The 24,658-nt window shown below is 31.3% G+C and overlaps 1 protein-coding gene across 6 annotated transcripts in view; it reads right to left on the bottom strand.

The window, feature by feature from the left end:
* Positions 1-24,658, bottom strand: part of LOC118180825 (uncharacterized) — a 200,430-nt gene that overhangs the window by 109,920 nt on the left and 65,852 nt on the right. The window lies entirely within an intron of this gene.

The following is a 24,658-nucleotide window of genomic DNA, read 5'->3' as shown; positions in this document are numbered from 1 at the left end:
TTTTTTTACCCCGGAGAGGGTTGAAAAATATGCAATGGCTTCGCCGGGACTCGAACCTTGGACCTCTCGAATACTCGGCGAGGGTGCTACCGTTCCACCACGAAGTCATGCTCGAAGGAGGGATAAAATACCTTGACATATAAATCCATGGATCATGAATGAAAAATTGCATTTTTATGCTTTGGTTTGTTTACAAATAAAGCAGAAGGGTACTATGTCAAAAAACTGAATATTTCTTATAAATTCCATTAAAAATAAAATCCTACCGTACATTTAATTTTAAAATGGAAAAGAGAACCTTAAATCCTACGTATATGTTGCATTTTAGAAATAGGAATTTTGAAAAAGGTTTTCCTTTTCTTCCATTTTGACGTAGAAAGCTGAATTCTAAGATTATATCAACGCACCATTTTTAGAACTTTCATGTAAAAATATATCTTTTAAATTTCAATTTTTAACACTGAAATTCAATTCAAATAAGGTTACATATTTTATATCGCTTCTAAAATATTTTTTTACTTAGTTTCTACATATAGCTATTTCGTTGCCTTTTCTGCATAAACAAAATTTTTATTTTACCTTTCACGCATGTATACCTTAATCTATGGCACATAAATGCATTCATATTGCACATAAATTGCAATTCCGATGCAATAAATTAGAGCGAAGTGCGAAGTTCTTTCCGATATATCATCCATTTTCTAGGGAAGAAAACCCACACAAATGTATTATTTGTGCGTAAACCACCTTTATCATAAGCTCTAAATTTTTCATTTGACAGCTGAAATCATAAAAAACACGACACCGCTACATAATAACATTACATCATTTTTAGTGATTAACTTATTGATTAACTATTCCTTTATGGAAAGAGTTTAATGGAATGATATTGTATTAAGAGTTATACCAAAGAAAGGAAAGGAAATGTTGCATAACTCACGACAAACTTATTTAAATACTTTTCAACACGCTTATTGTTTTCAGCAAGTGAAATTTTTGCGATGGAATAATAAATAAAACGTATAATTTCCTTCCATTTAAGGCAACTATTTGTTGCAACCTTCTCACGCACGCGATTCAGTGAAATTAATACAAAACTAAATCCTGAATATTTAAATTCCTTTTCAAGTAATAAATGCACAAATATCTACATGATAACAGTTTTTGATAATATAACATCATAGCAATTTCTTTCCAAATTATTGGACGTTACTATTTTGAACAGCTCATTTTAAATATAAGCGTTTTTATTGAATATCTTTAATTTCTGAGGAATTAATTTTTTAAACTAATACGTCTGTCGTAAATACTTAGCTTAAAAACTTTTCATGTATTAAACTGAAATCTGCATACCATCATATTCCAGCTTATCTTTATTTTAAAATTTTTAAAATTTTAAATAGATTTTAAATTCTTTAAAATTTTAAAATGTTTAAAAAATTAATTTTTTTTGAAATCTTAAATTATTTCTTAATTTGAAATTTTTTGAGATATTAAATATTTTATTTCTTCTTACTTTTAAAAATTTTTAATTTTGTGAAAATTAAAAAAAAAATTAAACTGTACATAGTGTGAGGTGAGATTGTTATTTGAAGTATTCAAATTGTAATTTATTTCTGTAATGCGGAATCAAGATTCTAGTTTAATTTAAATACTGCAACGAATACATTCGTTCATCTCACATTTAGATGAGTTACTCAAGGTCAGACTAGGCGAATCTAATATTAAGGGCAAATTCTCTGGAAATGTATAACGTCTCTAAGTACAGTCTGTTAATTTTAAATAGGCACTTCATGGCCGTTTCCAGCCTCCTATTTGCGATCGTAACTCGTATTGCCACCGGTGCACAGTACTTATTTTTCCCACGTCATCTGAGGCTGTAGGTTAAATCAGTCTTCATTCGCGTGCTTTTCATAAAGCGAAACAGGCTAAATGAAAATGAAGCGGGGGGCGGAAAATTCAGCGACTCGATTGTTTTTCAGCAGCTGTTATTCCCATGGTTACGAGGAAATTGAAAGGTGGAAAGCAATCTTGAATTTCCTATTTTAAGGTAAAAGATAATAGCATGCACCTTCTTGTTAGGAAGTATGATGTTCGATACCTAAATGTGGAACTTGTCTTCAGCACAGTCACTCAACAACAATGCTTCATTTAATTATAAAATCTTTATTTCCAGTTTATGGAAGATAGGTTTTTTTTTAAAGATAATCACCAGAATTGTTAAGTAAGCCTTTTTCTGTTTATTCATTCCTTTATTTCTGAAAAATTTGTTTATATCTCAAAATGTTATAAACTAACATTTATGTATCCGTGTTTATGCTTTGCACAAGAGGTGTTATCAGATGCTTTTTGCTTCTGCTAATGAAGCCTCTTTTTTATGATCCAATGTTTTTATTTTCTGGGTCAGCAAAATTGTATGCGCAACATTTACGTTTACATAAATTGCCTCCACTGAGCATACGAAAGCACTCGCATTGTTCTTCAGCTCCATCTCGGCGGAAAGACTCATCTGAGTATATCTCTATTTTTCCACATGTTCTACTAGTTGTTTAACGACAGCGGACCGGCTGTTGAGGTAAAGTGGCGGCGCAGTGGCCAGACCAAATTATTTTAATTCAGTGGCTTCCCTTTGTTACAGGCAAGAATAAAATAGGATGCATTTTAAGACTTTATACATAAAGTCGAATAAAAAAGATTAGATTATATTGATTGACTGTTTATGTACGTCAGAAACATTTTATGAAATCTCTTTATTGTATTTTTTGTAAACGGTAGCTGAAATGCATTTCCACGAAACGATATTCAAGACTGCTACTTTTCAGTTCATAGTTGAATACCATTCACAAATTATTTCTATTTTCATCGGATCTGTTAATATATTTCAGTACCACAGAAGTAATTTCTTGGACATAGCAAATTTCATGTCAAATTGTATTGATTTCTTTCAGTAACGCAAATAATTCAAACGAGGAGCCTGAAAGAAATATCTTCTAATCAGTGTTTGGAAACGAAATACCTTATGAGGTCAAATAAAAATAATAGAGAAAAAAATAATGAATTTATGTTGTTTTAAGAATTTTATATAATTATTACCTGTGTAGTATTTTATATAAATCATTATTGTTTTGAACTATTTTCCTTTTACACTGTATTAGATTTAAATTCATTTATTTTAAACACAGCAACAAAACTCAAATTATTTTTTTAAACAAAAGCTAGAATCCTTATTAAGTTTCACTATTAATATGTGCTCGTAATTACGTATATTTCATGTCAAGGATCTGAAGTTTTATTGCAGTTTAATTAATTTAGTAAACTTGAGTATAATTTCCAACTTAACAGTGATTTAAACTTGATTTACAAATTGGGATTTAAACTGCAAACTTAGCATTGTTTAAATGGAGAGTAATTAACAGTATAAATAAAATAATGTCACTGCCTGTGTAAAAATCTGAACGATTCAAAAGTGAAGCCTGCAAATTGAAATCTTTCAGTGCTTCCTTTAATGCTTTATACACAATACTAAAAATGATTCGTCTCCTGAAACTTTGTTAATTATCTAAAGAGCCAAAAAAAAGGTAAATAAAGAAGATGTTTATGATATAAACTGCTTCACTGTACAAGTTTTGTCCTATAAAAAGGAGAGGATAAGACATAGAGAGATCCCTTTGCTAGTTGCGAAAAAAACTTTAAAAACCGTATAACTGCCGTAAAAGTCAAAGAAATAATATTTAGTGATTTAGTTATACGGCAGGTGGCAACCATGAGAGTTAGAAAGGAGTCCGAAATCTTTCTGATTTTGCTTACTTTTATCTCGACTGAAGGTGAATGTAAATACAATACTTTCTCTAAAATTTCAGTTTTTGTTTCTTTCAGAATCCTCCTCCAAGTCTTCTTTGATATTACTTCTTTTGAAGAGACACTCGGGAGGAGAATAAGCGAAAAGAATTGTTTTCTCGTTTTTGTCTTAGAGAAGGAAAACGTATTTTTATAATATTCTTATGATTACCAAGATTTTTTTATTATTTATAGATTTTATATGATCCTATATTTAAATCGTAAAATGAAATGCTCTTTTCGTTATCAGATACAACGTTGCATAATTATTTCCATTATAAATCATACTACATGACGATAAGGACGCAGCTTTAAAGTAAATAAACTCTTTAATGCAGTTTCTTTCAACAGAGCTTCCTCGGAACTTCAATTTTATGCCACACATCCGTAAGCAATAATGATGGGTAACCTAGCGGGTGATAAATGTATTTTAAACCATTTTGATTCTCAGTTTCATATTCATAGTTATACTAGAGATGCGATGAATACTGAATTTCCACCATTCCAAAACTTAAAATATACTCGAATCTTTCATATCAAATTAATAAGAGAAAGGAAAACATTGCGTTTAGTAAATATTAAACGTTTTAGCATAGCTTAGAATTTGTGAAGTTTATGTTTAATTAAAAATATTTTTAATAATATGCTTATTTAATAAAATTTTACTTTACGTAAAAGTAAAAATGAAATCTAGTAAATGAAATATAGAATTAAAACTTTTGTTTTTCATTCAGTAAAATTTGAAAAAAAAAAAATTGATTGATAATTCAGTTGTTTTGCATTTGATCAGAAATTTTTAAAATCGAAGCAAGAGAGAAGGAGATTATTTCAAGAGACGGTACAGATGAACATTAACTACGAAAAGCTAAATTATATTCAGAAAATTAAATATATGCTACTCGGGGGTCCAGAAAATGATACTCATGATCTAAATTCATTGAAATTACAATGATTATGTTGTTTTAGAGGAAAGAGAGCTTAACGAGGGCTTTTGTTAAACTTTGTAAAACATATCTTTCTAAAGTTTCCTGTGTTTAACATTCAAAAGATTCGAATGAAGAAAAATGTGCGAAAATTCTATTTTTCGGATATCTGTTTTTTTTTCAAGTTTTTATGGGTTTGGAGAATTCGAATATCCTATACATTACTAATTCTCCAATTTACTAAAATTTACTAATTACCGAAATTTCAGGAGGTTTTCGTAATTTCTCTTGATTTACATTATTATTTAAGTTGTCAATAACCAATAATTTTTCTTCAGATTCATTAGATTTATCGAAGCAGAACACACGAAAAATGCGCCCTGTCGTGGCAGGAAAATTAACGCCGGACCTTCTGATGATTGCTCGCAATGATGATGCTTTCAAATTATACCACATTATTATTTTTATTATTACATTTTTCGCTGCATCGTTATCAGCGAGTTGGAGCAACAAAAAGAGTAAATAAATAAAATAGCCTGTTCTAAAACTGACAAGGCCAAATATTAAAATTTAAGTTTTAAATTAATCTTGGAAAAACAATCAAAGAAATCTGCGTCTTTATCAGTCCAACATTTATAGGCTGAAGTAAGGCAGTACCTGGCAACAAGAAAGAGAAACCTTACATTATGAGTTTCATTTTGTTTCTTTTATGTGTAATACACAATATTGGTTACTTTTTGTGTGTGTGTATGTTTACATAAATTGAGGCAGAAGATAATGTTTTGTATGAATGAAAATCTCCGTGTGAAGCTTCTTAAACAACCAGTTTAACCAGTTTCTTTATTAATATAAATGTAGACATTAAACGCGAGTATAATGCAAGTCATTTTTGATTAAAGCAGCTATGAAAAAAGCATTAGAGTTTCTTATGAACCTTAAGTTCACAAAAGAGAAATAAACATATTAGTAAAGATATACCGTAATTTTGACGAAGTATCCTGAAGCATGAATATTATTTTATGGTTTCGGTAAGGATGAAAAGGTTCAGAATTGCTGAACTTTCATTAAAAATATTTCTTTTCTGCTATTTACCTTAAAATGCAAAAATAGCTTTAGTACATAAATCACATTCTTCACTTTATGAATGCACAATTTCTCCCATGAGAAAAGTACGTAAAAAATCACACGCCGAAGGGAACTTTTTTATGGGACTAAATTTTCCGCCTGATATGCTTAAAAGTTACTATAATTTATTCAAAGGTGCTCGTAAATCTGGATGACCTGTTCTGTGATTGGCTTGTTCTCATTACATCATATTTTGACTTTCTTCTGTATGCTTGAATGCGTCTGGATAATGAGGACAAGAAAACCATGCATAAATCTTCCTTGAATTTTGTCATTAATTAGGGGTTGAATCATTAAATCTGTTTTTTACTCCGATCTCTGCGTAAAATATTTTTAAAAAGGAAGCAATCCACGGTGGATAGAATATCGATTAAATTCTAGTTTGCGTCAAAAATAATAGAAGGATCGAACATTTTCTTTACATCAGAAAGTTCATTATTTCTGCTCCTGATGCACCTTCAGTGGTTAGCTGTAACAGAAGCTTTTAAAATGTAAATGAAACTGTCAGATATCTTCGAAACTTAAGGCGATTTCATGAGTGGAGTATAAATTAACCGACTATCGACATACAGTTCTTTAGGGTTATTTTTGCTTTATCTTTTGACAGCGGTAGGCAATGCCACAGTTATGTTCATTTTCTACTGCTACTACTACTTTCAAACTACAGTTTCTTCACAATTCATTAATCGTTCCGTGTTAAATTTTGTTATTTTATACGTCTTTTATTAATGTCTACCTTATTTTTTTTAAAAAAGAATAAATTGAATTATTCTTTAATGATTCATGTACAGTTAAACAATAATTCACTAATTGCAATGGTATTGTCCAAATTCCTCATATCTTTTCTGAATATTTTAAACAGCATTTTCATCAACAACTGAACAAACTTTTCTCTAAGGCGAGAAGGGCAAAGGTTCAACAACGTATTTACTTCTGTAACATCCGTTACATCTCTAAATATGCGGTTAATGTTCAATTCCAATATATCCTTAGTTTTTCTTGTAAAATATTTTACCAACAGATGGAAACAAATTCCCCGGACATTTTCGTAATTTGTAAGGTATATTTTAATTTTATAACAGTTATTTTAATTTCAAAGTGCTTTCCAACAGTTCAGCAAAGGAAATAGAAAACTTATTAAACACATGGTTTTTAAAAATTTAAAGAAGTTGAATTACCACATAGAATAGCTTCAGATTTCTTCTAATCTCGATCTCTTGTTCAAATAATTATGCATTAGTGATTAGATAATTAATTATTTTATCATGGTTTAATGTTCATATTATATGATCTATTTTACAATCTCAAAAATTTTATAAGAAAGAAAAGATTGTGCCATCAATTTAAATACATAAAAAAAATCAATGTCTTAAAATCATTTATAATTAGCCTATAGTCATTATATATTAGTTATCATAGTAATTGTAATTGAATAAAAATGGATTTTTATGATGTAATATAAAGCAGAACATTATATAAGAATCTTATCTAATAATACATACATTTTCTTCTACTTTTTACCCAGAAAATACTGTTAACATGCAAAACACTGATAGCTACGAATTATTTGAAAATTAGCATTTCTATATTTAATATTTCCATTTTTTTTTTTTTTTTTTTTTTTTTTTTTGTCCAATGGTTATTACTCAGAAGGAGAAAACAAGTTTTATCTAGGCAATGAGAATTGTAAAGCACATTATAATTACAAAAATTTATAACTGCGGGATATCTAATTATTTTACAGGCCATTTTATTTGAACTGTGCACATATGTATTTAAGAGCCCTAATAAAATCGAACTATGACTTCTCTTAGCAAATAACTTGCGAGAACTTTTATACCAATGCATAAATTTGCTGGTGTTCTCTTGTAATTGTACTTCCAAGTGCACACGCAAAACAATTTTTCGCAGTAAAATAACTTCCACTAATATGAACTGCTCTCAGAATGTATCCACCATATTTATAACAACTCCGAATTAAAAGCACAACAATAAGCGATCTGTATAATTAATATGATCGAATCTTTAATTATTCATCACATAAACACGCGCTGATTTAATCGGAAGGTAACAAATTGAGGTAATATTAAAAATTCGCGTCGCACAGCAGCTAGAAGCATTTGCACGATATCCGAAAGCGGGAATGACAGAGTTCTCTACATCCGGGAGACCGGAAATGGGAAAGAAATTCGCCCGGAAACGATTGCGACATTCCAATTTCCCGCTTCGTATAGCAAGGAGCCTCTCGCAGAAGCCCGGAAGAATTGAAATTGTCCCGACAAGATTTGTTGATTGAATTAATGGCTTCCAAAACGCGTGGCGCCATCTCGCGACTAGTGCTGCTGTCAGCTACAGCATTCCGATTACTTGTCATAACCCATCAGTTGTAGACGGCCATACCTGCCGTTCCCATAGCAACCGTAAAGGGCCGTGTAGATTCCCTCGGGCAGAACAGAAACTTGTTAGTAAGCAAACCGCTCAATAGAATACTCTTGCTACCGTATAAAAATTCATTACCACTTAATACTTGAGCAGGATTTAAAATAAAATAGCAAAACACGTTCGCGGTTAAAATGCGATTAAAACACTCGAGCTTGCTTTTGCAAAGTAAAAGGGTTGTCGATTACAGATGGGCAATGCAGTGGTATTTTCAATTCTGTGACTTAGCTGTAATTTACTGTATGCATAAAAGTAAATAGAGAAAGTGCGCCATTGGGTTATTGAAAGCAGACAGAACATTTTTGGTACTGGCAATTTAAATTGGCGAAGCCGATATTAAAAAAAAAAAAAAAAAAAAAATTAAGGATGGTTGCAGAAAATTAGTATACTGAAATATATTTATTTCTTTACAGATGATATTAATATGCTATATATTAGGATAAGAATGAAATTTTCCAATTCCACTCACTGGCCAAAAAAATTTAAACATGAAATGGATAAAAGATAATGAAAAGATATATTCTTATTCTGTAAGCTGAATCTGGCAATAAATATTTTAAATAATTTTGGTGTATCTGATATTCATGAAAAATGTTGCCATTGTTGATGACGAAAACAGAATTTAGTAGTAACCGAATAGTATTAATTTCTTATTCATCAAGAAAATTTGCAGGTGCTGTATGTTTTTTTTCTTCTTAAAATGCCATCGACTGCAAAACGACCTTTTTTATTTCAGTGTCTTCTATTTAGAAATATATTGCAAGCATGTTTAATTTTTAAACGAAACTTTACATAACGTTAGCCATGACTTGGATGAAGAAAACGCACCGGAAGTTATAAGGTATTTATCCTGCCTTCTTAGCATGTCTTCGTGGTGTAATTGGCCAGCACACACGGCGTATATTCGAGAGGTCCGAGGTTCGAGTCCTGGAGAGGGCTTTGCTCATTTTTCATCTCCTCTGCTTCGAAATAACCTAATAGTCTCTACAATAGCGCTCGAACTAAAAAAGTAGCGCTCGAACTAAAACTCATCGTGAATGACGATGCGCCACCACCAGGATTTGGCGATTCGGCTCCCTAATCCCCAGTCGCCATCAGGGGGAGTATATAAGATATTTCTCCCGCCTTCGTAGCATACCTTCGTGGTATAATAGCGAGCACACTCGGCGCGTATTCGAGAGGACCAAGGTTCGAGTCCCGGCAAGGGCATTACTCATTTTTTCTGACTCCTGCTTCAAAAAATACCTGATGTTACATACCTACATTTTTGCATATTTACCTTTGAACGTACTTTAAAGTAAAATAAAATTTGAGTAATAAGACTGGAAAAATGAAAGTAGAATATGACTCAAATCACTGTTAGTGTAAAATTTCTATGAGTCAACGTTTGGGTTACGAGGCATTGTATGTTTTAATTATTATAACTACAATTCATAGTAAATGAATGATGTCAAATCAAACAACAAATAATTGCAAGTCACAGAGAACACTATACATAATTGCAAGGCTAATTTTATCAAAAAAGCTTCAGCTCCTTTCTCATTTTAAGAAACAAATCTTTTTTTCTTAAATAAATATTTAGTTTCCTAAGACACAAATTTTACTAATAATTTACAAACAGTGTAATCAAATAATACTGGTCTGATGGTATCAGTTCTGATGAAGAGAAGTGTTCTTATTTTTCATAAAATGTTCTTCGTCCCTTTTTAAATGTTCGAAAACATTGAAGGGGAAGGAAGGAAAGAAAGGAACGAAAAGAAATATTCTACATGAAATAAAGAGAAAACTTTTGCTTTTAATAATTAAACAAAGTTGAACTAAAGTAGTTTCTTACGCTCGGGCTCAACGTATAATACAGCTCAAAAGTTTGAGGGATTTGGAATTCGTATTTTAAGAAAACAACCTATAATTTCCCTTGAGACCCTAGTGAAAAGGAAAATGCTGCAGAAGAAAAGAACTGAAATGTAATATTTCGGAAAGCTGCTGCATAATGGGAACATAGAGCTACAACAAAGCAGAAGAATTTATATTTTCTTACCTTTCGAAGAAGGTATAGTATGTCTGCATAACTCAACAGTATAGAAAAAAGACATGAAAACTTAAAAAAAAAAAAAAAAAAAAAAAAAAAAAAAAAAAAAAGTGAAATGTAGACAAATATTTGTGACTTTTAACTTCCTTTTGGCAAATACCACTGAAATTGAGTGGTTAAAAGTAAATAATATTATTCTTCACAAGGAAAAGTAGCATTTTTCAAATAAGAGTTTCATGGAAATCTTAGAAATAAATCTTCATGAAATACATCATTATAAAAGTATATCCGGGGAGCGGGAACGATAAAAAATGCAGGCTATTGAGCAGCAGCTGGGAACAGTTCCTATTAATGGATATTATGGCGCATATGGTGCAACTATTTTATACTAGTTGATAAGCGGTCAGACAAAAAATTTCTTGGGTACCAAAAATTATAACGGTATAAGATATGGTCGTATATAAGTAATTTCCTATTTGCTCAAGAAGCTGTTTCTTTTTTTAATTATAAAAACAGTAATACCTGCTACCAGCTATTAAAACATCTCCTGTCTTATGTTAATAGATAAGGAAGTGTTAATATGTGAGTAAATAAATATAACAGAGTATGTGGTATTGGTATTATACGATATTTTATTGATATCTATCTCTACATATTTCGTTACAAGCAGATTTTAATCCATACATTTGATTTAATGTAAGATTTCTTATAATACTAATATGCCATTAATCTTAGTAGAATAAATAATGCTAAAAGTTGCATTTTCTTTATTTCTGCATATTTATAAACCATTTGTTCATAATGTGTGATCGTTGTATTTAAATGTATACATCTCTCTTAAAACGCTAGATTGAAATTAATTTAATTCAGAAGTTGTAAAGTATTTTTTCCTTACTACATGCTACTTTTTTCCTATTTCGTCCAGTAATTGGAAGCAAGTCTGATTAGCACTCATTCCTAGGAAATTGTCGGGGAGGGCACAGCTAGTTTTTCATCTTTCTCTGTTATATATATAAAAGAAAAAGAGAGGGGCGATGATAATTTGTCACCATCTGAACCTCCTACTCCTCAGTCGATTTTTAAGTGGCGAAGAATGTAAGGTATTTTCTTCCCTTTTAGAGCGTGCTTCCGCAGTGTCATTAAAAGCACGCCCGGCTAGCAATGGGAGGGCTCGGAGTTCAAATGTCGGCAGTGATTTATTGCATTTTTTTGCTCCAAGAAATTCTAATGACCCTACAACTTATTATCTAATTTAACATAATTGTTTAAAAATGTTTTTACATGGTCTTACTTTAATGTTAAACCTTAAAAAATAATATAAATTATAAAAAAAATTAAACTTCCGTTTGATTTTATTTTTATTCAAAATTAAAAATGCTCTTGGGAAACTTATATGCTAAACATAAGTTGTCATTGGACTTGTCCCTGGGATATTAAAAATAAATATTTATAAAAAAATTAATTTAATTAAATAAAAATAATTAAATAAAAAAATTAATTTACGCTTTTATAATAAAAGCTACGAATTCGAGATAGAATATTTAACTTCTTAGCTTAGATATGAAGTTACTAATAATTTTCAAAACAAAACCCGAAAAATGTACGGAAATTTATTCAGGGGGATAAATTTTTGCTTTGAGTTAAACGAAAATGGTATTTTATAATTTTAAATACTTTTTAAATTCACTGCTATTTTCAAGGTCAGGATGATTATTTTTTAAAACTTATTTTTGTTTTCAAGTTCTCGCGGGTTGATCATACAGAGCTGTTTAAATTCCTAACATATTTTTTAACCTTCAGGTAGGTTTTTCAATACTTTCTTTTATTTTGTATGCGATTTTAGTTATTTTACACTTCCTTCTTTTTATGAATTTCGTATAATAGAGTACACTATGGTTGCGGTGTATACTAATTTAAATACCTCTCCTTTCAGTGGTCTTCTTGTTGATGATCTTATTTGATGACTTGATGCGCTCGAAACTTCGAGAGTTCTTGTGCTCTGACGAATGCCAAATAAGCTTCATTGTTTCTATTTCTTTAGTAACCTCATTTTCCAAGCATTATTGTTTTGGATATGTTATACGGTCAGCGATGACAGAGACGCGCCTTAGATAGACTTCTCACTGTTAGTCACGGGTGACCGATTGAAATTTCACTGTCCGTCATCGGTGACCGACACGCTTAGGACAGATGTTCCACTCTAGGTCACCGTACTTCAGTTAAATCCGTAAATGGATCCAGCATTTATGCAAAGACATTGGGAAGAGGGATTTGTATAGTTTCAATAAAGAGATGTAAAACAATTTGATTATTTCAACTATTTTATTTAAAGATCATGATATGACTGAAGGCATTATAACAATTCAATACTTACTAAATTTGAAGACAAATGATTTTTCAGAATTTATGTTTATTTTAGTTTTCGGTAGTCTAAGCAGTCAGTTACTTAAGATCATGTTTGTATCTTGCAATAAATATTAAGAAACAGAGTTTTCCTTTGCGTTTTCCGTTAGATAAGTAATTATTCTATTTAAATATTATATATTAAAATAATATGGGTTCGGAACTTAATAACTATTCTTAATGACTGTGAACTTACATCAGAGATGACTGTCTAGAGGATTCCAATAAAAAAGGCCAATTTATAAATAAGTTGAATATTTTATGAGAATACAAACAATTACTACACACTATAAAATAATTACATTCGTAGATGAAAATAGATGGATATTATTTACAGATGTATATAAGATTGCAGCTTAGAATGTCGTATCATTGAAGCGTCTTTCATCTGAATCGTCTGTCTTCTTATCACCAGAAATAAAAAAAGATTTCTTTCACACGGCTTGCAGTGCCATCTGGTTTTTGTGGACGATACCATTCCACAATAATGAAAACACACAATCAAATATTTTCTGTTTCTAAGTGTTAAAATGCCGAAACAACACAAGGATTTTTGTATATTATATTCATACAATGTTAATTGATAACACTTATAAACTACATTTAGATCATTTCCATGTATGATAAATCATTATGTTTTCCTTTTATTTGTATATTTATATATTTGTTTAATAGTTTTTAAATTTTGAAACTTTTAATTAGTATTTTATAGCTTGAAAATTATCTTAGTTGAATTTTTTAAGTTTCTGTGCTATTCAAGCCTTTTGAGCTTTAATAAATGCATTTGAAGTACATCTGCAACCTTTTCAATCGCCTATTTTTGCGTAACACAAATGCATTTAAAATGTTCTGTGACTTTAAGGAATAAACACTTTTGTTTAAAAATAGCGAATAAAAATTTTCCATTATTTTTAAATCATTAAATTTTCTTGAAATTCCAGAATAAAATAATGGCTGTTCTACAAGTCTTAAGATGCTTATTTTTCACTAAATGGAAGAGAAATTAAAAATTCATCTTACATTTTGAAGGAAATGTTTTCAAAGTCATTAGGTTATGATTATACTAATGAAGAAACATGAAAATATGCAATGATCTCCCTCGGATTCGAAAACAGACCTCCCGATTGCTAGCCAGACGTGGTATCCTGTTACACCACGAAAGCGCGTGAAAAGGATGGAGAAAATACTTTATAAACTCCTCCTTTTAAAGGTAACTGGGGATGAAGAGACCCAATCACAAAATGCTAATGGTCACATCTTTTAGTTCTGGCGGCTGTAGAGTTAGGAATTGAAAAATGTGCAGTGCTGTGGCCAAGATTCAAATGCCGGACCTCCTGGTTGCTAGCCGGACGTTACATCATGAAGGCACGCGGGAAGGAGAGAGAAAATACTTTATGCCTTAAAGATTTCTTATAAAGCTGATTTTAGAAACGAAAGCCAAATAAATGGGGGGAATAACATACTTCGTTGATTTAACAGCGGTAATTGGAATTAGTTATGTAATATTTAACAGCGTCATAACTGTGTAAAATTATATCATGATTATTATGTAAAACTTATATTATGTCAAATTATATTAATACAAGAAGTACATGATGTCAACTATGGAACGCATATTGAATTGTTCTCAAATTTCTGATGTGTAGCTTTGTTTCTTTTTTAATAATATATTCATAGCAATTTACGTCTCTGATGATAATCAAAGTACTCCCAGAGATTCCAAATTTTAACTAACATGTTTATTTGAGTACATAATATATGAAACCATATTATAAACATTAAGAAAAAGTAAAGGTAAAATTTGAAGCCTTTCAAACATAATAAAAAGCTAGCTGTACGAAACGGGTAAACGAAACGGGGTACCCGAAAATTCAGTTAGACTGCCACATTATGAGCACACAACATTTCAAAAAAGCAGCCTGGATTCCTCTGATCTGTTTTTGTAGGATCGGAAATATGTCCTATGGAAAACAAGTCAAAATTACCTTAAGGTATTTTCTCTTTCTTTTCTGCATGCCTACGTGGTGTAACGGTAGCACACTCGGCGCGTATTCGAGAGGTCCACATTCGAGTCCCGGCGAGGGCATAGCACATTTTTCACTTCTCCTGCTTTAATATAACCTAATAATCTACAACCTTGTTCAGAAGGTTTCTCACACGTGACTCCACCTTTTTTTTATTAAAATAGTTCCACTTACAAGTTTTCCGAAAAGATCACAGCTTTTCCAGTAATGTTCGGAGTGAGCGCGTCAGCTAAAAACCACAGCATTAGCTTGAACAAGGAAGAAAAACCAGAGCACAGAATTAATAATATATAAATTCCTATGAATGTTACTTTAAAGTTAACTAGATAATAGTTTTTTCATTTCATGTTTAACTCTTCTATAAGCCTTTTCTGCCACTTTTGTGAACATAGTAGCAGCACTCATATTTTACGTCTCTAGCTTTTACACGTCATTTATTACTTCACCGCTACAATACGAGAAGCACTATTTCATTATCCGCATACTTAGTTATAATGTATTTCATTAAATTAAAATTTGTCAAAGCCGTGACTATCAATTTACTGGCCAGAAGAAACTGCCTTGAAAACACAACAACCAACATATGGATACATCTTTATTTTCATATAAAACATAAAAGTATAGCATTCTGAAATTCAAAATGTTATAAAAAAATGAATTTTTGCTAATGACATTAAAAGATTTCATAAATTTTAAGCATTTTACATTCATCGCGTTTCCTTTTGCTCTAAGGAAAACGACAATTCTGATAAACGCTTTGCTAATTCAGATCTCATCAGACTTGAAAGAATAAACGTCTAGGAATATTATTAAGACATCAGCGAAACATCTGCCCAATGCTCCATTCTGCAAAAGTGCCCAAAGGGAAATATATCTGCATAATATCCAGCTCCGCCTCCTCTCCGTATGAAATACAGAAGAAAATGAGACATTATCGAATCATTCGGCGTCGAAGTTGTCATTGCAGTATGCAGATCAATTGCCTCTCATGCGAGTGCGGACTATAGAACAAAACATCGCCTCATCGATTTTGAAACTTTCTTTCAGGCCGTAGGGTTATCAGTTACAGTTATGAATGGTGCCGGGGAGACGTATTTTTTTCGCAATTCTTTGAAAGGGGAGAAAAAGTTTAGAATTTTTTTACTTGTTTTTCTTTTTTAACTTGAAAGATCTTTTTTAAGTTGTTGTTTCCTTGCTCTGATGAAGGAAAAACGTACAGCAACAACAACAAAAAAAAAAAAAAAAAAAAAAAGCGGGGAGCTAGCTCATCTTTATTTTCAGTACTTTTGGAAGCTAGATAAAGCAAGCTGTGCTAAGAATCATGCAGATGATGCATTTGCCATAACTTGGAGAATAACTTTCCTAATTGCGTAGAACGTGCAGAAACAAGAGATGAATTAAGTACGAGTACCGATCCCGGGGATCGAACCCCGGACCTCTGGTGCAGCTGTGCGACGCGCTAGCCCCAGAGAGGCGAAGCGGCGGCACTTTAAAAGTGTAATTTATTTTAGTTAATTTTGAATGTATGCTTACATTCAAAAGTATCTTAGTTAATCAAAATTAGTTCAATATTAATCAAATTAAATTCAAAATTATCTTAGTTATCTTAGTTATCTTACTTATCTTAGTTAATGGTATTTCTTGCTGTCTTATGTAAGTTAGGCATATTTTAATGTTTTCAGAACAAGCCTGAATATAAACGAATACATTGAAACTTTATTATCATTACTTACTAAAAAATTCATATTCAATTTATATTCATATTTAATAAAGTAATTTAATGTGTAATAAATGTGCGAAATCTAAAATATCAAAAGACGATATAAACAGCAAAATGTGTTTTGAATAACAAAGGAAAATGTTACAGTTTTATTTAATTGATCTAGTAATGAGAAATAAATTAATTTAAAGGGCAAATTTAAAGTCAGACTGTCAAGCTAACAACCTTTAAATGCACATCGCAATAGAATTACGAAAGTGTCTGAAAAGAAATTAGTAAAACGTAAATACATTTTAATATACAACATTTGTTATATAAGATAAACATCAAATTTATTTAAGCGTAAATTCTTGAGAATTATAACAATAACAAGAATTCTTTGTAAATAGATATATTTCAATTTATGAATCAGAGCAATATGTTACCTTATTTCACAGCAATAAGCTTTGTCGCCAATTATTTGCATTTTGAAGTATACCATAATAGTTAAAGGTTGTATACTATAACCATCTTTTAATCGAAGAGAATTTTTCTTTACCCCTTTACATTTAAGAAAATCGGGAATCAAATATTAGCATATTTTAAAACAAAAGCATATTTTTTAGCCTATTAGCATAGTTGTTTTTTATTAAAATACAGAAAAACACATATATAGGATGCTTTTTTAATTACATTATAATTGAGAATGTATCTTTCATTAATCACATAGAAGTTCATCATTTTCCTAAGCACTGTATTTAATCAGACCACTTTTATTCGTACTGGGTAAAATAAATATAATTTATCTTTACGGTAAAAATCAGCAAGAGAAATATAAACTTATTAGAAATTATCATATCCCCAGTGCGTGCTCTCATAGCGTAAATGATTATAACGTCTAGCTAACAACTGTAATTTGAATACCGGTGAGGGCGAGGGCAAGATTAATTTATCACTCTCTTTTAGCTTTGAAAAATATAAATAACCTCTACAGTTCTCCATTTCTTTGACATGAGAGCCCACCGATTTTAGAGTACGTATGTGCAGGTTACAAGAGATTTTTAAATTAATAAATTTTATGTTATGTTTTATATTCTTAAGCACTTTAATTATGCGCAGAATTACCAGAATAAATAGTATTACATTTACAAGTTCAACAAATTTAATTCTTCCTTCTCCCCAGAAAAAAAAAGGAGAAAGGAAAAAGAGGTTAAAAGGGCAGATGACAATTTTTTTTTCTTATTTTACTTACTGCCATAGGTTGAACATTTTTGGGACCTGTTGAACACTCATTTCGATACTCCAAGAATTCCAAAGGTCAAATGAAAACATTTTTATATTGAAAATTACTCAGAGGCCTATCGAGAAAAAGCTGAATATTTCTAATATAAACTGCCCAAAATTTCTCAAATAATTTCCGTTGTTTGTTAAACGGACTGTAGTGTTAATGGAACCCTCATACGAAATGTCAGTCATGTGTACAAAAGCGCATGAGTAATTTAAACATTTGAATAAAAAGATCCGTCTACAGGACAAAAATGACAATTACTTCAACAGACTGAAACCGCATTTAAAAGCCTCAAACATCATGGCAATTTTAGTGGTTCTTGAAAAAAAAAAAAAAAAAACTGAGAAAGTAAATCCTGAACACGCAATATCCGGTTCATTAAGACCTGAGCTCACCCCTCTACATCAAAATATTAATGATCTTGTTAAACTCTTTCATTTAGTCAAAGAAATCAGAAGATCAATTATATGAAAACGGCTTAGTAGCCTATAAAAGAAGAAATTATTTTAATGTACCATTGATGCTGCTCATTTATGATTTTATAAAAAATGAATAGGTCAATAAAAGTTCAAATAAATGTTTTCAGGCTCCTCTTTAGTCTGATTGCATACTTAATGTTATTTCTGTTGACGTTATTATTTTCTTTAGTCAAAGAAATCGAGAAGATTCTTTTTAATATACTATTGATGTTGCTCATTTATGATTTTATAAAGCTGAATATTCTTTAATGATCGCTCATAGAATTTTATTAAGTAAAAAAGGGATAGGTCAATAAAAGGTCAAAAAATGTTTTCAGGCACCTCTTTAGTCTGAGTGTATATTTAATATGGTTTCCGTTTGCATTATTATTCGTGTGCAAGCGTCTGATACAGCATACAAATGCTGCTTTCACATAGAACAGAGTATCATTACATTAGAGCTTTGATTTCAAGACTAACTAATTATTCAAACGAAACGAATTTTTATTCGATAAGAAACATTCCGTAGGTAGATTATGAGTTCTACAGGTTCAAATTCCATGGGTTTCATAGCATTCGCTGCAACTCAAATAAATAATTGCGTAATTTAATTTCAAGATCAGCGGAAAATGTTTACAAACATTCAAGCTAGTTTTGTCAGTGAAATCTAAAACCGAACTAGTCAAACTTATAAAATTAAATTAAACTTGTATGGCTGAAATATTAGTCTCAACACGACAAACGAATTTTTGAATGCAAACAACATTTGCATGTTACATATATTAAGAACGAAAGAAGAAATCAGATTATCTGATTTTTCCGACCGCTATTTTACAGCCAATGCATTTCGACGAAGCGTGCCAAAATATTCATCCTTGACCTAGATGAATTCTATAAACAATATTTCCTTTATTTTTCTCTTTTCAGTTTTGAAAGCAAATAAAATTTTCAAACTCTTGAATTTTAATGCAGGAAGAAATAAGACTAAAAATAGAATTGGCTTAAAGAACACTTTGGAATGAAGGCTGTTTTTCCCATCCATTCGGAAATAGTCAACGCATTGTTTTCCTTATATTTATGGACCTATTGATCAAACATCAATATTTTCGAAAAGCATATTATTCACTAAGGTGAAATCTAGACTATATTGAAAGCGGTGGCAAGAATCTTGCAACTGCAAAGAATCAAGTTCAAACCTCTGCAGTACTTTTCATATTCGTCACGAATGCAAAACTTAATAATAATAAGATAAATTAATTCAGTAATTACTTCTTAAAGAGACAGAGGTAACATAATTACAGGTCTCTTTTGAAGAAGCCAGAGTTAACTGCATAATTTTGTTCAAGACAAGCCTTCTTGGTTTATATATAAATTCCACAATTCACCACCATGAAACTCTTTAAAATGCAGTATAATTTGAAAGTGAAATTAAGCGAAGAAAATGCAACCCAGTATTCAGAATTTTAGCAAATAGTTTTCTAAAAGTCAATTCAAAAGTATTTGCAGCAGGGAAGAGCCAGGTTTACTCATACATTTGCATAGACAGTTTCCGAAATTAACGGTACGTCATCTACAGTGCTGCTATTAGAACTTAGAATCATTTAAATATTAAATATTCATGCAGTTTCATTTTTAAGCTCGGAAACGCTATATCGCTTTTGGAGAATCAATTACTTAAATTCAAAAATGCATCTTTGTAAAAGTGGAGATGTTAGTATTGCTAATAATTTTCAAATTTATTCTGAAACGGCCTCTGGAAGAGATTAGCTAAGCAATTCACTGGTTATGGTATTATGTTATATTTCGAATAAATGTGAATGGGTTGTTCAAGCAGTCGACTTTGCATGCGAACATCATCTAATCCTTTTCCCCCAGTCTGGTATCAAATAACTGCGAATATTCTCAGTTATGAAATTCGGTTAACTGCAAATATCTGAGAGTAACTGCGAATCTGAAAATAACTGCGAATTTGCGAATATCTGCGAATAACTGCCAATAACTGCGAATATCGAATTTTGAATAACTGCGAATGGGTTGCTTAGTCAGTCGACTATGTTACTGAACATCATCCAAGTGAAAATCACCTAATCGTTTACTTTCACTATGATATTGGATTCAAATTGACTAAAGACGCACATAAAATACTCATGAAGCAAACTGTCCCTTCCTGAGAAACATTTGAGAAATGCAATTTCTTAGTTGTGATGCCATATTGTCTTTTGTCAGATTATATATTTGTTAAAAATGAGTGCTGATAGCTAGCTTATAAAGAATTTGATTGGGCCATGTAAAAAGAAAAGCGGTTGGAGACTCTGAATGCCGTACCGAAGAGCCCGGGTTCTAATACCAGAGAAGGCATGGATGTAAATTGAATTGTCTGTCCCCTCATATATATAGCATATAGAACCACTGAGCAGGCTTTCGACCTAAGATTATCTAAATGATTATCAAGCAGAATAGTGCCTGATCAGTGAAAAGTGTACTTACCATCTCCGTTTCAGCCTCAGTTGGCCAAGGCTAATCAGACAGGCATTAATTTAACATAACCTAGTTAGAGTCACAATCCGAGAAAAATTATATTTTCATCTTTGCTTGAAGCAACTAAAAAAATTCAGAAATTATAATCTTGATACAATAGGAAAATAAACAGTTGTGAAGAAGAAACAAAATAATAATGACGTTGATCGAGTGCATAAGTAAGGTTACAAAATCTTGTGATTAAAAGTTACTTGTGTAAAGGTCAAGCCAAATACAACTTTATACAACTCCAACTTTCGGCATTATGTATGATACAACTCAATGAATTTATGAACCAATGAGCCAACCAATTATAAATTTAGAAACCAATGCTATACCGCATATTTGATACTTAGTTACGAATTCTTGTAGTTACATAATTTGTACTGTTACATATATGAAATACTGTTATAGAAATCTATATACGCTATTACAATGTTGCGCAGTTGCAACACTGTCAGTCACAGAAAAAAACAACAACCCTAAAATTTATATACGAGCTATGTAATACAGAGTGGTCCATCTATTTGGCACTTCTATAATAAGGAGACTACCGCTTCCGGCCTTAGTAGTGACCAAGGCCTATTATGGCTAGTGAACGCCATTGCGAAAAAAAAATGATTGGACTGAACTATTCAAGAATTACAATGCATCCGAAGGCTTATGATGATTGAAATTATTATTTTCTTTTTTATGTAAATGTTCGCAAGAATACGCAGGTTTTCCCATTTTTTACACTTTTGTTGATATACAGGTATCCTCTTTTACTATATATTCATTGTGTTTATGCATTTAAGTTTTAGTTGTATTTTGTTCAGCAGATTTCTTGGAGTCTTTTCAAGAACCTATACCAGAGATAATGATATAATAGCAAGTTTTCGTTCAAGGTGGTTGCTGTGCAGTTATTATTTGCAAACATTTTAGGATTTTAGGAGAAAAGCAGTTATAAATGAAAATAGCGTTATATTTTCATTTTTCGTTCAGTTTCATGCTGTTTAGTTTTGTTTTTCTGATTCTTTGCTGTCATCTACAGGTAATGTAGTAGTTTGCAAAGCGCAAAATTCTATAACAGAAAGCGAGACGTCGGGATCTGGAAACTCTTTACCATATTTAAAAATACCTTTTATAGCTGTACTCTTCAATGCCATTTGTATGAGTGATTATTAGGAGAATAATTCCCCCACTTTATTATGCATTATTATATTTTATTAACTTTTATTCTAATTTCTCACTGCACGGAAAGATTTCAGTCTCTATTTCATCATATTCGATGGGGATTTTCTAGACGTTTTTCCTTACAGCGCATTTGTTTTAAAAATTTTAGTCTGTTTAAAATATTATTCCATTCAGCCCCTTTTAACCTTCTTACCTAAAATCCATTTAAACTACAAATATCATCACATTTTATCCCCGTCTTTAAAATGCATTTTATCTCGATATTCAGTGTCTAGCTGAAGATATTCCTAATTGTCTTCGCCTGACTACAGCTTCCTTTAGAATACCATTCTATTTTAATTGCGCGTTTTAAAATGGCAGTTCTACAAACGATTACAGGCTTAGGATGAGATAAGAGCTCGCAATATAAATTCATCGTTTGCAGCGGCGGTTATCCGAAATTCACTCAGTCCTGCCTCCAGAATTCTCGAGGTCTGTGAACTAACAGGTGCACGCTGCACGAAACTCCAGCAGGGAGTTGAATTTCGATCTGATGCCCCAACGATTTTAAGAACGTAATTTTCTGCTCGCGGCTGCGGAAGAAACGAAGAGAAAAAGAATAAAAAAAGAAACTCATCGGCAAATGCATTTACCCGGCGGAATACCTTTTTTCTCCTCCAAGTCATCGATTAGCGCGTTGAAGCGAAAGAACGAAATAAAAACATAAGACCCAACTGTATGTAAAAGGAGCGAAAAAATGATTGTGTAACGCGACTCAAACTCTTTGAGCGTCACGCAAACTAAGCTTTTACGACGAGAAACGAATTTTCCACTTCACTCGTGCGTCTAAGTATTCGAGTACTTAGCAGCCACAGGCTCTTTACGGTGGTCTTCCCTCGAGATAAGTATACGTTCTTAAAGGATACTTAATTTTGCTCTAAAGACACGAACATGTTACCTTGTGTACCATTAAACAGGGATATATTATAGAAAAACGCACGATTTGTTGCAAGGAAATACTTCTCAGAAACGTTCGCATAAAATATTACCATCAGTCATTATTTTTCAAATCAAGGTTACGGGGACTAAAATTTTTGAAATAACAACCAGAAGAAATAGAACGGGATATTTTAAATTCTTAATAACATATTCGTGAAAGCGCGCGAGGCCGAATAAATTTGAAAACTCTTCACTAGACAAGAATTTAATTTAGCTAAACTTTTAATGTGTCCTACTATCAGAATGTAACACTTTAAAAAGTTCTATATAAAGCACCAATATTAATGTAATTCCAGCAATGCATTCTTCTTATTATTAAAAAATATATATTTTAGCTCCTTCAGATTTTGTGAATTCATATATAACGGAAAACTTCTATCACAGCATTAGGAAAAATGAAACGCAATGTAATTTTATGTGTTTATGTATAATTAATGTCTCATTTTCTTATTTGGTTTAATTTATGTCTCATATTTCTATTTGGTTTCTTATCTGGTTTAATTTATGAATCATATTTCTGTTTGGTTTAATTTATGTCTCATGTTCCTATTTAGTCAAGATTACTTGACTGGATGGAAGAAAGCGATCTTCCACCTGGGCAAAGTAACCTTGACCTTAATATAATATTTATCAGTATAATAACTTTAAATCTGTAAATATAAAATCCATGTATACGAGTTTTTAAATTTGTTTCAGACATTGAACATTTTAGATTCAAATTTAAACTTACAAAATTGCAAATCATCAATTTGACTTGCAAGGAAGTTTAGTTCTCTGTTGAGTATAACGATTTATTAGTTGTGATACTAAAACCGTTTGCTAAATTTAAATATTTTCCCCAATGCCTGGCCCTCAGCTGACTTTGGCTTAGCCACTACTAAGGCTAATTTATGATGGTGGCACATAACAGGTCGGTCACCTTTGCCTCCTATGAAGGGATGGACAGTTACAACCATGCCTTCTCTGAGATTCGAACCCCGGCTTTCTGGTATCGCAGTCGGCTCCCCTAAGCAGTATACCATCTGAGCGACTGAATTTAAATAAAAATTATTAATTTTATATACAGAATTTAATATTTTCATAAACTCTACAACTATCGAAACGCGATATATGTTGTCTAATATTTTAGTAGATAATATGTATCCTACAATTTGCATGGGTACGTGACCTTTGAAACTCGATAATGTTGTCTAATATTTTAGTAGATACATGTATCCTACAATCTGCATAGGAACATGACCTTATGTACGTATGTTAATTTATGTATTCCTTATGTACGATTAAGACTACATAATATGTACTTTAAGATTATGTAATAAGAACGCATGACAAGTAAAGTAAAACCGAGAACACAGAGCGATAATTAATTTGTTTCACTTTTTATTCGTATTTTTTTTATTCTGTTGCTGCTCATTGTTTTATTTAATGTTATATATTTACTCATTTTAGTGTCCAAATAGCTTTTCATTTATTAAAACCAACTGCAGTTCTTCTTTTTTTTAGTTTCAAATTACTGTGATTTGCTATATCTTTTGTTGCGCTGGGAATAGGTATCTGCGGAAAGATCTTTAAGCTTATTTTATATTGTTTCAAAATATAATCACATATGATTGGGTTTCTGGCATTGCAGTTCAGTGCAGTTAAAATGAAACAAAATGTTAGAAACTTTTAGGATTCTGTTAATTATTTTACAGTTTTATTGCCCTGAAAAAGGAAATGTACAACAGTCAACTTATGCTTCAGAGAGAAGGGGAGATACTGT

Source organism: Stegodyphus dumicola, chromosome 3, assembly GCF_044657685.1.
Source record: "Stegodyphus dumicola isolate Sdum_Otavi_A_Nest chromosome 3, ASM4465768v1".
NCBI lineage: Eukaryota > Metazoa > Arthropoda > Arachnida > Araneae > Eresidae > Stegodyphus > Stegodyphus dumicola.
The sequence above is the reverse complement of the archived record's forward strand: the minus strand, read 5'-3'. Positions and strand labels throughout refer to the sequence as shown.